This window comes from Vulpes lagopus, chromosome 16 (genome assembly GCF_018345385.1).
Source record: "Vulpes lagopus strain Blue_001 chromosome 16, ASM1834538v1, whole genome shotgun sequence".
In the NCBI taxonomy this organism is placed as follows: domain Eukaryota; kingdom Metazoa; phylum Chordata; class Mammalia; order Carnivora; family Canidae; genus Vulpes; species Vulpes lagopus.
In genome coordinates, this window is record NC_054839.1 from 43946267 (window position 1) to 43962636 (window position 16370).

The following is a 16370-nucleotide window of genomic DNA, read 5'->3' on the forward strand; positions in this document are numbered from 1 at the left end:
GGATAGGACAAAACCCTGGGATTTAGAAAAGTAGGACAGCCTGGGTGGCTCAGTGGTTTGGCGCCACCTTCAGCCCGGGGCGTTATCCTGGAGACCCGGGATGAGTCCCACCTCGGGCTCCCTGCATGGAGCCTGCTTCTCCCTCTGCCTGTGTCTCTGCCTCTCTCTCATGAATAAATAAGTATTTAAAGAAAAAAAAAAAAGCAGCAATGACTGAATAAGCAGATATTTCCTGCTTATAATTTGGAGTCAACTAGGCAGGAGTTTCAGTCCTGCCCTTGCTGACTTCTAATCCTTTGGGAGTACCTAAACTCTCTTAACTTCTGTATTTCCCCACTTTGATATATATGAGGGTTTTTTGTATGTACTGTGTTCTCTAGGAAAGTTATATAAATAACTTATTAATGAGGAATGTATTCAGTTACCTCCATAGCTAAGTAAATTCAGTGCATTTTACAGTATAATAATCAGGGGATCCCTGGGTGGCTCAGCAGTTTGGTGCCTGCCTTTGGCCCAGGGCATGATCCTGGAGTCCCGGGATCGAGTCCCATGTCGGGCTCCCTGCATGGAGCCTGCTTCTCCCTCTGCTTGTGTCTCTCTGCCTCTCTCTCTCTCTCTTCTCGAATAAATAAAATCTCTTTTAAAAAAAACAGTATAATAATCAATACACACAAACTAAATCTTCCTCAGGATTTCCACTCAACTCTAGTTTGAAAACACTTCTACTTATCAAGGCTTGAAACTCAAGAATCATCTTGAATTCTTAGTTTTTCTCGTGATAACAGTCAAGAAAGTGATTTTGATCATCATACCCCCAATGGTATCTCTCACATCCACCTGCTCCTGGCTTTCCATTCTCATTGCTCTTTCCTTAGTGAGATACATGCCACAATTTCAATTTCTTTATTTCAATAAGGTAAAAGCAGATACCGATACCAGCAACTTCCTGAATCACATTTTTAAGCCTTCTTCTTTCAACTGAAGCATTTGGGTTATAGTTAAACCATACCATATCCAGTACCTGAAGATTTTATGAATGCTGCTTCAACTTCAACTTTTATTAGTTATTTTTATTATTTCTGATGATAGTGAACAGAGAAAGCCACAGAGCAGAGAACAGAAGTCAACTGAAACTTTTCACTCCACCTTTAGAGTACAGATTTTGTTCTGGAGTGTCTCATGCGAAACCTTCTTTTGTTGCAATCTTACCTGATATATATCTATGTTGTCATAGGTTTAATAATATAGAATGGATGAGATGCATTCCCAGAAGAAGTGAGGTTTGCGTGGTATAATCTTTCTTGGTAAAAATGTATTAGTTATTGATCCTTTTAAAACATTCAACCAAATTATATCTTCTAAATGATTCTAGAATTTTACAAGTGACTTACACCATGCACTTGATCTCAAATTCTCATATCAACAACACTGTATCGGAAGAATATTCTCTACCAACTCTTTTCCAACATTTCTTGAGTGTTTCAATTTTGATGGCTATCGTTCTTTGAAGAAAGTTTGCCATTGGTTGGTATTGGTTTGCTGTTGTTTTTAGATTTCTGCCTTTAAATAATATTTGCCAGAAATTAAAAACTTATTTTCATTTGGATAAGTCTTCGTTGAGAGAAAACATCTATGTATTTTAGATATTTGTTTTCCAGTTTTTATAAAGACTGTTCCCCTCAAAAATAGGTATTTTGAATATAGTTGAAATCATTGATTCTTCCCTTAAAATTTTTGTAAGACTCGAGTTGTGTTTGGCTTAACCTTTCTATACATTTTGTGTTAGTCACGTACATTTTTTTTTTTTGCTAAGTATTCCTGTTTAAAACCAGCCGTCTCTTCCTCACTAGCCTTCTAATCTGATTTATCAGTCTTTCGCTATATCCAATCTTTTTACATATTTCCCTTTTCCATCTTTGATTCATTCATGAGTAAGATGCCATGCATTTTCCCAACAATTTCTTAGCATCCCTAAGCTATTTTTTTTCCCTTTTAGTCTCAGAAAAGCCTAGAAATATTGTTTTCCTGTTGAATTGCTACAGCCTAGAAAAATAGCACACTGCTCCTTTTAAGATGGTTATTTATCAAAATTATTACTAAATATGATTTTGACAAATACACATTTACACTTACTCCTTTCTTTATCCTTTCCCTATCCTATCTCAAGGATGGGCAGTTTAATCTGATTGGTCAGATTTTAGGACAACAAAAATGCCATTTTCATTATCTGGGTTCCTATAAAATCATTTAATTCTTGATATCTCTTTGGTACACAGGCTTCAGAGTGGAAATCAGATTCATGTTCTTTTAAGGGTGAGCCAAACACCTCCCTCTTCTCTCCTGAAATCCAGGACCCTTTCTTCTAACTTTTCTATTCATTGTAGGTGTGAGTTGTGGAGAAGAAAAGACTAGGGAAGGTTTGAGCCTAAGCCAGGTTTTCTGATTTGCTACCATTTCCTGCACTGAGATTTAGGTACAAGCATAAATTACCAGGTGTTATGTTAGTTTCATTTTTGATTAACTGCCCCCTCCCCCTTTGTTTAACTTTCCAAAAAGATCTCTGGAGAAATAGGAGCTGTGGCCTATGATTCCATTATTCCTAGGATTTTTTTCTTCCCATAATGCTATTAATTACCCTACATTTTTATTGTTTTTATTTTTAACCAGTGCAATGGCCAGCATGATTCTGAATATTCAGTTCCAAAATTGAGTTAACAGTTGTTGGACCTTAACAAACTCAGTTTCTTTCATTCTTTGTAGAATAGGTTGATACTATGATAATCCACCTAACAACAGAATCTGTTCAATAGATATTTGTAACCCTCAGAAATACATAACTTGGACTGTAATTTTTGAAACTATGTTGACTGACATTTAATGCATACAGAATGGTACTACTTTTGTGTTTGCTCATATAGTTTTTAGAGTTCCTTTTACAACATTTTTAATCAACACTTTGCAGCAACATTAGAATGCCCTAAATTTAGGCCTCCAAATGAATCCAGGTTGTTAACTTAGATATTTATAATTCCGGAACTAGAATTTACAACACATGCATCAGCCTTCCTAAAATAGTCTCCACTGACCTTATCTAGGAAAGGGGGAGATATGGATTTGGTTATCTGGGCTCCCCTGTGATGCACACAAGGACATCCACAACGTCTGTTTGCCTTTAAAATCTAAGCTGCCCACTGCAGCATCTGTAGGCACAGCAACTTTATGTGGGGAAGCAGTCCTAATAGTTTCAAGTTTCTCCTGTGCATCCTCTTAGTACAAAAATACCAGTGCCTAAATACAATCCTCAGTGTTCCATTTCATCCAAGTCCCTTTAGCAGAAAAATATTAGCTTTCACGTCTGCTTTTTTTTTTTTTTTAAGTCTTGTTCTTCCTAACAGTTTGACAGTTTGCCTTGTCAGTGAATAGATCTGCTTCATTTAGGAATACACTACACTAGTTTTTCATCCTTTGGCAGTGCTTTAAATTTAGATACAATTTATAATAACACTAAAGAGAAGTCTATCCTTTAAAGAAGAGTGGAATGCAAAACACATACATAAAAAGCATGCATCTGGGTCCCAGTTGTATTCTTTTCAAGTGTTCTTATCTGTGCTCATGGGAAAATCTAGAGCTGTATGCCTTGTTTTGATTCACAGAGCAAAGAGAAGAACAACTTCAAAAAAGTAATTCCTAGTTTTACCCATAACAGTGTTCATTATTCACAATGATCAAAAAGGGAGTGTTCTCCACAATTACTAAACATCACACGAATAGACTTGTGAATGCACCACCTATTTTAGTGCTTTGTTTTACTGAGAGATATCCCCTTCTTATGAGGCAGGGGGGATATTTTCTTAGGTATAACCAGGCCCTCACACTTTTCACATAAACAAAATTGAGTTTTCAGGTCTGCCTTCCTGGTCATTTGAAAGTAGGGGAGGTTTGGAGGCAATTTAGTTCTGCTGCACCTGTTCTCCTTCTGGGACCCAGGCTGAAGAAAACACTGCTTGCAATATGTTTTCCTCATGGTGGAGAGAGAACATATAAAAATGTTGGTGGAAGCTTTCCGTGATCCTGAAGGCATTAGCCAGCAACACTTACACTGCTAATTTCTCTTCTCCATATTATATTCCATTGGTCAAAGAAGGCCATACCCCACATGAAGGGGTCAGGATAAATACTCAGCTAACTCTAATGGAAATCAAAGCAACATCACAGGACAAAGGCACTCAATTTTCAGAGAGGGAGGAAAACAATAACCCAACCTATAGAAGACAGATAAACTAGAAAGGGTTGCTATGAATTTATAACATAAAAGAAATAAAGATCACATAAATAGTACTCATTGCTATTTAAGGATGCTTTTATTTTTCTTGTTGAATTTTTCTTAGCAGGGAGGCTTTCTTGTACAGTAATTGTAGAGTTGAAGAGGTGAAGTTATTAGATGAAACTTCATCACTGCCCCTTCATTAGAACATTTCTGAATCCTGACTAGCTCAGTACAGGTCAAAACAGCCCATCTTTATGTCACACTAGGCACCCTTAAGCAAAACATGCATAGGACAGAGAATGACACAATGCCCTTCTCAGCTTTGTTGTACCTTAGCTAAAGTAGTCTTTGAAGAAACAAACACGTTTAATTTTCCCCTCCATGTTATGTTCTAACATACTTTATAACTAGTGGGAATTCATCATAGAAAAATCCTAAATGGGGATCCCTGGGTGGTGCAGCGGTTTGGCGCCTGCCTTTGGCCCACGGCGCGATCCTGGAGACCCGGGATCGAATCCCACGTCGGGCTCCCGGTGCATGGAGCCTGCTTCTCCCTCTGCCTATGTCTCTGCCTCTCTCTCTTTCTGTCTGTGACTATCATAAATAAATAAAATTTTGAAGAAAAAAAATCCTAAATGGGTTAAAATTAGGACTTTGATTACATTCAAAGGGCATCTATAAAAGGGCAAATTGCACATTTTCAGATGTTTCTATTGAGAAAGAACATGAATGAAATTGAGGATAATGAAACTAATTCTCCTAAAATCATTTAAGTCTATGTAGTCTTTGGGAAGTTTTTGAACATTTTTAAGGATTGTGTGTATTCCAGTTTGAAAACCAATTAAATATGGTGTAATGAGAAGTTAGAAGTTGAAAAGCTATGATCGCCACAAGTAGATGCTTAAAAATAGTTAGCAAATGTCAACATTCATTCATTACCTATAGAAAATGTAGGAAACTAGCAATAAAATGTTCCTAACTTAAAAGTAAACAATGAACCTGTCATTGAGGAATACCAAATTGAAATAAGGAGAATATAGCCCTTTCCACCATGTCTATTTAGCCTTGTATTAGAGGCCCTGGCCAATGCAATAAAATCAGAAACAATAGGTCATGATTCATAAGAAGAAATGAAAACTTCTTTGCTTTTAATTGACTAATTGACTACAGGGGAAAATCCAAAACCTCATATATACAAACCATTTGAATTAATAGGATAATTATGCAAGTTGGGTAGCTAAAGATTATCATACAAAAATAATTATCTTTCTTTGCAAAGCAAAAATCCTATTCTTAACTGACTACAAAATCAAAACATAGCTAGGAATATAGCTAGAAAAAAAGACCCACAACATTTCTTAGGAAATAGTTACAGAAATAACAGAAAGACAGAAAGCCTATTGTTCATAAACTAAAAGACTCAATGAAGTAATACATTCAAACCTCCCCTAAATTGATCTACAGAGGTTGTAGGACTTATTCTAGCAGAGATACTCTATCAATCTACAAAAATTAAGAGAGTACTATTGGTGAAGAATAGGGGTCATCAATACAATAGGAAAAAATTTTAAAGTTAGACCAATCATATACATAAACTTGTTATAAGGCAGCAGTAGTATTATAAATCATTGAAGTAAGGTTAATATATTAGAATACATTAAAATGTTCTTTAAAAAACACAATTAGCAAGGTCATAAGATTTTAAGAAAAATACACTAGGAGATTTAATATTAAAACACATAAAAGAAATCACTATCCAGAGCTTTTACAAATCAAACTCATTTAAACCATTAAATTTCCAATATAAGAAAAAAGTAATTAGCTTGAATTAGTGTTGTTAGAATGTCAAATCATACCTGAAAATTTTCAAAAAAAAAAAAAAAGAAAAGAAAATTTTCAGGAAAATATTTCAGAATAACCAATGTCACCCAGGCATTTCCCAAATAAGAGTCAAGATAGTGATCAGACTGCTCCATCATTAAACAAAATAAAACAAAACAAAACGTTAAAAGCTATACTTGCATTAGTAAAAGGAAATAAGCATGGACCTAAATTTTGTTCTGTCTCTAATGACATTGTAAGATGGCCATTTATTGACATAAATACCCTTGACTATACTTTGTATCAGAACTTTTGCCCAAGTGTCCATCTACCTGTTGAATAAAGATGTGGTGTACACACACACAATGAAATGTTACTCAGCCATAAAAAAAAGACTGAAATCTCGCCATTTGCAATGACATGGAAGGAGCTACAGAGTATAACGCTAAGTGAAATAAGTCAGAGAAAGACAAATATCTTAGGATTTCACTCCTATGTGGAATTAAAGAAATAAAACAAATGAGCAAAGGAAACAAAGAGAGGCAAACCAAGCGATATACTCTTAACTCTAGAGAACAAACTGATGGTTACCAGAGAGGAGGGGGGTGGGGTGGGAGATGGCTGAAATGGGTGATGAGGTCGCACTTGTGATGTGCACCAGGTGTTGTATAAAAATGCTGATTCAATGTACTGTACACCTGAAACTAATAGTACACGGTATGTTAACTATTGTAAAGAGAAGCAAACAAAACAACTTTTCGTTATTACCAAATAAAGGCAACACACTGTGAAATTTAAAGAGCAGTATTTTACTAATTAAATTCTAAGTTTATAAAACAGAAATTAAAAGTTCTTAATTAAAAGACTTGTTGGTTAATACTTTATACCGGTTACACAAACATACTCTCCACAAGAAAACCATGATGGATTTATACAACTTGGTTTCCTATAGATCATGTTGCTACTTCTCTCTCTCCTGAACAGATGGAGGAGTTAAAAACACAGTGCATGCAAACTCTAAAAGAAGATGCTATAGAATTCTCAACGTCATCCTGTGTTCCACATGCACCACCCCCTAGAACGTTTACATTGCCATTGCTTGCCTGCCTCATCCTGACCTGCCCTGAAACAGCTGTCTGAAAACCGTTAGCTTCTGGGCTCAATTTTGTCCAGGTTTTCAGGGCCAAGAGCACGAAGCAATTCTACATGTTTGTCTCTTTAATGGTGAGGCTTGAGAATATTCTGCAGCCCCTAACCTGCAATCTGGGGTGTTAGCACTGAATTGAGAACGTCCCATCTTACAATATGCTTAGTATCCCAAGTTCCTTCTTTTGTTCCCTACCTCATTAGACTACTGCTGGCATATAAACCTAATTTCCCATTGTTGTCACAACCCACTGTGAGTCACAGTTCACTTTGTGATTTTCTACAACTATCATGGAAAGAGAACTTTGTACTCAAATGCCTCCCTCTAACATGAGCTCTGATTTAACCTCGCTTAAATTCTCGCAAAACCACGGATAGAAGGCGAAGGAGGATCAATAAAGTATCCTCCACCCCGAGAGGGCATTTTAATACCAAACTACACAGCAAGCCACTCCCTATCACTTACAGAGTTTTATAGTCAGGGTAACTTACTGACGGGGATGGGAGGACGGAGGACTCAGATCACCACGCAGCTATTCTCTACCAAGCCCAAACTGCAACCTTGAGCTTTTAGAGTGAGGGCATGGTGGTGAGGTCACAGGGCATTTATCTAAAGTGGAGACTTCTGTGCACCAGTCATCTCTACTAGTTATCTAAAGTGGTGCTATCTGTGTGCCAGAGGGGAGAATAAGATAAAGGGCCAAAGATGAAGTCCGTGTTGTCAGCATTCCTACAACCACTGTTTGAAAAATATGCTTTCTGAGATTACTATTCTGGTGTGTTTTTAATTTTTTTTAATTTAATTTTTTTAATGATGTATGGTTGACACCCCGTGTTACATTAGCTTCCAACATATAATATAGAGATTAAACAAATCTATACTTTGTGCCATGCTCACAAGAGTAACTACCATCTGTCACCACACAACACTATTATAGTACCACTGACTCTATTCCCTATGGTATACTTTTTATCCTCGTGACTTACTCATTCCAAAACTGGAAGCCTGCATCACCCTCTACCCTTCAGTCATTTTGACCAACTTCCCAACTCCCTCCTCTCTGGCAACTACTAGTTCTCTGTATTTATGGGTCTGTTTCTGCTTTTTGCTTATTTACCTTTATTTTTTTTTAAGATCCCACAACAAATTGAAATCATGTGGCATTCTCTGATTTATTTCACTTTGCATGATGCCCCCTAGGCCTATCCATGTTGTTGCAAATGGCAAGATCTCATTCTTTTTTTTATGGATGAGTAGTATCCCATTACATATATCCCATTATATATACATACACACACATACATACACACATATATATATACACATATACACACATATATATGTAGTAGAATATATATATATATATATACATATATATACTCATTATATTCAATGGATATATATTATAATGGATAATATTGGATAATTAATTGGAATATATATCCATGATAATAATGGGTGCTTATTGCAACATTATTTACAATACCCATGATATGGAGCAATATATATATATATATATATATTGCATATATATATATATATATAGCATATATATCATCCTCCTTATTCATTCATCCATTGATGGACATGTGAGTTGCTTCCATATCTTGACTATTGTAGATAATGCTGCAAAAACCATAGAGTTTTTTGCAGATAGCCTACATCTTTTTGAATTGTTTTCATTTTATTTCCATAAATACTCAGAAGTGGAATTTCTAGATCATATGTGATTTTATTTGTTTGAGGAACTTCTACACTGTTTTCATAATGGCTGCAATGATTACATTCCCAGCAATAGTGCATGAAGATCCTTTTTCTCCACATCCTCACCAACACTTGTTTCTTGTCTTTTTTATTTTATCCCTTTTGAAAGATAGAAAGTGATATCTCACTGTGGTTTTGATTTTCATTTCCCTGATGATTACTGATGTTGAGCATCATTTTCATGTGTCTGTTGGCCATCTGTATGTATTATTTTTTTTTTAATTTTTATTTATTTATGATAGTCACAGAGAGAGAGAGAGAGAGGCAGAGACACAGGCGGAGGGAGAAGCAGGCTCCATGCACCGGGAGCCCGACGTGGGATTCGATCCCGGGCCTCCAGGATCGCGCCCTGGGCCAAAGGCAGGCGCCAAACCGCTGCGCCACCCAGGGATCCCCATCTGTATGTATTATTTAGAAAAATGTCTATTCAGTCTCTCTGCCCATTATTTAATGAGATTGGGGATTTTGGTGTTGAGCTGTAGAAATTCCTTTTATATTTTGGATATTAGCCCCTTATTTATTGGACATACCATGTGTTAATATCTTCTCGCACTAAGTTGTCTTTCGCTTCATTGGTGGTTTCCTTTGCTGTGCAGAAATTTTTATTTTGATGTAATCCCAATAGTTTATTTTTGCTTTTGTTTCCCTTGCTTATGGGAATATATATATATATAACATATATATATATATGAATATATATGGGAATATATTATGGAAATATATCTAGATAAGTGTTGCTCAAGCCAATGTCCAAGAGATCATTATGTTTTATTTTAGGAGTTTTACGGTTTCAGGTGTCACATGAAGTCTTTAACCCATTTTGAGTTTATTTTTGTGTATGGTGTAAAAAAGTGCTGAGACTACTGCTCTTATACTGTGAGTGGTCCCAGAACTATTTTGGTAAGCTGGTCCAACTTTTGGTAACCACATTTCGGAGCTAGACCTTCCTCTGTAAAGTACAATATCTCCTTCCTCCCCCCATTCTGGCATTTTCCTCTATTAGAAAACTCATGATGAAGGTTTCAGCACTGTTTGACAAAAAAGGTCCATGTGAGCTTTGAAGTCATACTTTCTTGGAACCACTAAATTAGGTCAATAGATCAAAAAATGCATTTGAAAATTAATGATTATGATTATCTTCCTAAGCAAATTGCTTTGGAGGTTATGAGAGCTTTGTTCATAAATGCAGTGGAATGAGCATCAGATTAAAACCTAGCTGCTCATGAGTTGGTGAAATTGTGAAAGTGATAGATTCTGAGACACATGTGCTTTTCTGTAAAACAGAAGCATTTAGAACAACAGCCTTCTTATATTGTGGCAGAGACTGATAAAGTTTCAAATGTTTTGTTAAGTTCCATGCAAATGTTACAAAAACAAAGAAGTGCCCTGATGAATTAAATATAATATTCAGTCCCAACACTTTCCCGTTACAAAAATAAGAACGTAAACAAATCAAAATTCTAATCAAATTTTTAATTGCACTTTGTAATAAAATTTCCTAACAAAATTATGTATTTCCAAATTCTGTTTAATAGTCAGAGGAACTTAGTCTATGCATGCAATGATGCCAGTGTATGACCAAAATGAGCCAAAAAACCTGAACTGCCCACCTTAAGAGTAAGTCAGAGCTACTAGCTCGACTACATTTCTGATCAGTGCCAGTTAGCTCAGGAATATTAGTCCTAGGAGATTATCTTGCCTCTAATGTATGTTATCAGATTTTAGGCCAATGTGAAGCAAAAGATAAAATATTGCATTTATTTTTTTCATTTTAAAAATATTTACTGAGCAGCTACCACATGCCAAGCTCTGTTCTAGGCAATGAGGATAGAACAGGAACCAAATCAAATAATGAGGCTGCCTTCTAGGGGCATAAGATGTAGCTCTGGAGACAGAATAGAAACATATGGACAAATAAATATCATGATAGACTCTTCCTTAAAGATTCCCAACCCCATCTCCTTATCCTGCGCCCACGGCATGCAGTGATTTTTTTTTTCCAACTTCCCTTTCAGTGATAATGGGGACATATTACTGGGTGCTGGCTAATGGGAAGCATTGTGTATGCCACTCTTAAACCTACCCATGACAAGCCCTGTATTTTTTCTTCACTCTCTTGCCATTAATTCACTGACACAATGCTGATGATCTTAAAAAATGGCAGAGACTCATGAAGGAAAAATTCATGACCCAAAGTGTCCAAGCTCGGAGCAGAATCTCATTGACAAGGGTCCAAAGTGTAATGTGAATGAGAAATCAATTTGTCATTCTCATTGTACTGAACTAAACTACTATGTTTTTGTTGATCGTTTGTTATAGAGGCTATAGAGTTAATTACACTCACTAATGCAAATGTACGAACTTATTAGCAAGTAGTCATATATACTGTGTAAAAGCATCAACATAATAAGATATATGGAGAAAGGGCTATTATAGATAATATAATCAGAAAAGGTCTTTGGGTTTTGTTAAAGTTTGAACAGAAGGTGAATAAAGAGACAAAATTGTGTTTATTTGGGGATGGACATTCATTCTCTACTTACATAACATCTATAAATACCCTGAAGCAAAACGGTATCTGGCTTTTTTGAGGAACTGAGAAAAAGAATATAGTTGGAAATGTTGGAAAGACAGTTAGGGGTCAAATCATTTGAGGGCACATTAGGATTTGATTTAAAACTAAAATAATTTATCAGAACATTTCCATTAAGGTCATAATGATGGAAAACAATACTGCAGTCCAACTAAAAAGAATACTTTGCAAGTGCGAAGTGAAAGTACTATTTGATCTATAGGAACTCTGTTTTTTATAGCATTTACTGGTAGTGTCATCTTTAACATTAACCCGTTTGTATTGGCTCATATGCTGCAATATTGGAAAGATCTTTGTTCCTATGTCATTTCGTCCTTCTCCATAGCAGTAATGTTGCCACAGAATCTTGGTCTGTGCAAATTCTTAAACCCCTCATGCTTCCATCATATAATACTTTTGGATCATTTTGACCAACATTTGCTACTTTTCTATTTTCCAGAGGATTGTTAGTTGTGTGCCTTTATACTGGATATTCCTATACAATACCAATAGCAGCTAAGCAGCAATATGAATATGTATAGATTCATTTTGCTCCAAGTCCACAATATTCTTCTTTTTTAAGCAAAAATAAAAGCAACAAATTATATTATTTGATTGCTTTAGAAAGCCTACCAAACATTAAAAATAAAGGGTATTTTTCAAGGTCCAATATATTATAAGTGACTGCACCGGTTGCAGATCCAATTTCATCCTAGCTCCAAAGTATTCAGTTGTTTTAGGATAATTCAAATGTAGGGAATTTTTATATATGGAAAAAATATTTTTCAAGTAATGTGATTTGTCATTTTAAGTTCACTGCCATCCATTGATTTCTATTATATTTTCTTTTAAGCAATGAAAGAAAACTAGTCCAATTTTTGAAGATAGTTTTTATTTTATATTTTTATTGCTTAAAATTTGAAGTTGAGAAACAAAAGCAAATTATGTCTGTGAAACTAGTGCTGGTCATAAATGACTATCTTCATTTACTGCTTCACAACAAGATAAAAATCATCACTATCAGAATATTTCACATAAACAAAGTAAGGTTTTATTAGTTAAGTGATTTAAAAAGAAGGGTGCCTGGGTGGCTCAGTTGGTTAAGCATGTGCTTTCGGCTCTGGTCATGATCCGGGGGTTCTGGGACTGATCCCAGCATCTGGCTCCCTGCTGAGTAGACAGTCTGCTTTTCCCTCTGCCCCTCCCCCTCACTCATGCTCCCTTCCTCTCTCTCTCTCCCTCTCTCTCTCTCCGCTCTCTCTGTCTCTCTATCTAAGGTAAAGTCTTAAAGAGATTTACTAAAAAGATAAAACATATAAAGGAATACTCTAATATAACAGTTCAATTATGGATTAGCTTTCCATAAATTGAATGTTCAAACCACCAATTAAAAGCATTATTCCTATAGGAAAGTGATTTATCTTCTCTGCTCCAGTTTTAAACTAATAAAAGAAAATATGAAAAACTACTACCTACATAGTTATATCATTAATAATAAAATGGTCTTAATGAGATAATGTTAAAGATGTCATTGAGACCTTCTCATAACAAACACATTACATATTTATTTTCTCTAAAATTGCAATATTTAAATGGAAATATCAGTATTCCAGTTTACTCTGTAAACAATTATATTGCATTGAAAAATTGCAGGAAAGGAGAAAAATTGAGTCTAAATTTTATAATAATTATTCAATACTATTAGGAAATATTCTATCTGGACTCTGCCATTAATATTTTAAACACGGGGGCCCCCTGTGTGGCTCAATCAGTTAAGCATCTGACTCTTATTTTCACACACACACACACACACACATGCACACACACAGACATATATATAACAAACCTAAATAGGGAAAAAACCTACTTCTAGAAATCATTGTTAGAAATTAAGATTGCCTGGAATGCTTTAGCACTGCTTTATGAAATATTTATTATTTATTACTTTTCACTTATATTTTTGAAAAGCATGATAGAAGTCTATTTACAATATCCTGGCATTTTCAATCGTGTATCATGATAAAATAATTCAATTTGTTCTGGTTGTCATCCTCCATTGTTACCATCAAATATACAAATAAACAAGTATGTCTCAACAGTAGAGTTCAATTTGAAAACTACAAAATTTCTTAATGACTTTTTTAATATCAACAGTCTTCAGTAGTTTTCATTTATTCAACAAAACTAGAAGTGTAATTGGAGTCTATTGCACTCAAACTCATCATCTGAAAGAATTACCATTAAGAAAATAGTTTCCAATCTTATGGGTTTTATCTTATTTTCTGGTGCTATAAATAACCCAATGCCTTGCAGTCAGTAGGAAGTAGACAGCATTTTCTGAATGAATGCATATGTTAACAATGAAGCTATACTTTTGTAAGAGAGAAAATAACTTTGGCTGTGCTTTGAACAAATGAAGATTTTGAACATGACACAACCTAACAAAGAAAGTGAAAAAAAAAAAACAAAGAAAGTGTTTCTTTGAGAATAAAATGATTTTTTACCTGTGAAATATATATAATTAGCTCTAAAAGGATCTTACTTTAATCTAAAGCTTAAAAAGGAGATATGTTTTACAAACACGCAGCTAGACATTTCTAGCTAAAGAATAGTGACAATAGGACTTTTCTTCTGACATGAGTTAGGGATCCCTTTAAAGTAATCACTTGCTTTAATAAAGCAGCAATCCATAAATAACTGCAACACATCTCTTTTATATGTTCTTGATAAAGGACAGATGGGTTAACTCACACTATCATGAATTCTTAATGAAAGGCTAATAGAAACTTATCAACCTAATCCAGAAAATATGCTGTAATATTTTGCATGCTATTTTTTTAACATTGGGAATTCTATTAGCATCCGAATCTAGTAGTCACAACTGATAGGAGGCATTTATCTGAGGAACACCTACAGCACAACTGAGATGGCTGCTTTAAGTAGGTTCCCTTCCTTTCTCCCAGTTACCAGTATTTCTCTTCAAATGTGTCCTTAGCATAAGAGAATCAACTTTACAGGTAAAAACAGTTTTACTAACAAAGTACCAGCGGTTGGATTCTTAGAGTACATAAATAGCAATATAAGTTTGAAATCTATTTGAAAGAAACACTTAGTTAGAAATAACAACCACTCAAATGACAAGTTACATATGGAAGGAATATTTCGAAATAGCAAATAGATCTTGTTCAAAGTAACTGATGAAGATTCACTGAGATCTGACAAGTTTTCTGTCATGAGCAAAAATATTTTTAAGACTGGTTCTTGGGGCAGCCCGGGTGGCTCAGGGATTTAGCGCCTGCCTTCAGCCCAGGGCGTGATCCTGGAGACCCGGGATCGAGTCCCATGTCGGGCTCCCTGCATGAAGCCTGCTTCTCCCTCTGCCTGTGTCTCTGCCTCTCTCTGTGTCTGCCATGAATAAATAAATAAAATCTTAAAAAAAGAAAAATCTTTGGTTCTTATCACAGCACTGTCCTATAGAATGGTAAGGCACGCCAAAATTGTGAGCTGAGCATGTAATTTTAAATTTCTTATAGACAAAATATCAAAAGGAAACAAATTAAAATGATTTTGATAATGTCTTATCTAACTCCATGTCTAAATTATCATCATTTTAACGTGAACCCAATCCATAATTGTTAACAAAGTATTTTACACTCTTGTTTTTATGCTGCCTTTGAAGTCAGTTTTAAATTTCAAAAACAAAAACAAAAATAATAAAATAAATTTCAAAAACATACATCTCTGTTCAGAGTAGCCACATTTCAATTTCTCAATAGCCATATCTTACCGTTCTATAAATGAGAAAATTGCATGCCAGAGTTGAAGTGAAAGATCAACAATTTATCAACTTGCAATGTTAGAACTATGACTGCATTAGATTTCATTTGACTTAAAATCAATTCTGTTTTTCTATTCTAACACACAAAATGATACAGTACAGTGTGATCGGAGTAAAAATTTGTCCATATTTTTCTAAGTAATTTTAATTTGCTGGGTTTTATCTGTTATATTTTTTGCTTGTTTTACTTGTTTATCATGTTTTCAGTAATCAAGAGGAAGAAAGAAGGGAGGCAAAATATGCACCGGAAAAGAAAGTGTGATGTGAAAGCAAGTTAAAAGTACTTGATCAAATAAAGAGAATTATTTTTGCTGTTTTTTACAAAGAATAACAGAATAATAATATAAGAGATTATTATTGGGAGAACAAAGCTACTCTCTGGTATGGCTAAAAAATTTCATAGTATTAACAAGATTATGACAGAAGTTTAGATTCTCCCTTTTGTATGCCTGAAACTAATATAATACTGTATGTTAACTATATTGGAATTAGTTTTTTTTTTTTTTTAAGTTCAGATTTCTCTAGTAGGCGGTCTAGCATTTCCTTTAATCAATTCTGAGTAAATCTTGCTAATGAACATACACTGCACTTTCATTATGTGTGTGTATTAGGGAAGGTGAATGATTGATTCTATCTGTATCAGTAGATTTTTTAGAATTATGGACTGTTATATTATTAACCTTTGCAAGCGTTTTGTAGGGGGTAACTTTTTCACTAACCACCCTTATTGTTACCAACTGCATTTGAAAGAATCAAAAGCAGTAATAGAAACTCAAATCAAGTAGTATCTGACCCAGAGGTTAAATGGGCACGCAGAGTTACAAATAAGCTTTGGGTTCATTCTTTGCCTTATATTTAAAACAGTTGTTGTTCAGTAGCAGAGTTGACTGCTTATTCTTTTATCTATATAGAATGAGAATTTAAGGCCTTCAGGCTGCCTTTTCTTCCATGCCAAAGATGT

At 34.9% G+C, this 16370-nt stretch overlaps 1 long non-coding RNA gene across 1 annotated transcript in view; it reads right to left on the minus strand.

Annotated features, from left to right (window-relative positions):
• The window catches only part of LOC121476801, a 99617-nt gene extending 91818 nt beyond the window's left edge, over positions 1 to 7799 (minus strand). Inside the window, exon 1 of the long non-coding RNA XR_005984036.1 lies at positions 7727 to 7799. This is a non-coding gene — a long non-coding RNA (uncharacterized LOC121476801). The remainder of the gene's footprint in view (positions 1 to 7726) is intronic.
• Positions 7800 to 16370: the final 8571 nt, after the last annotated feature.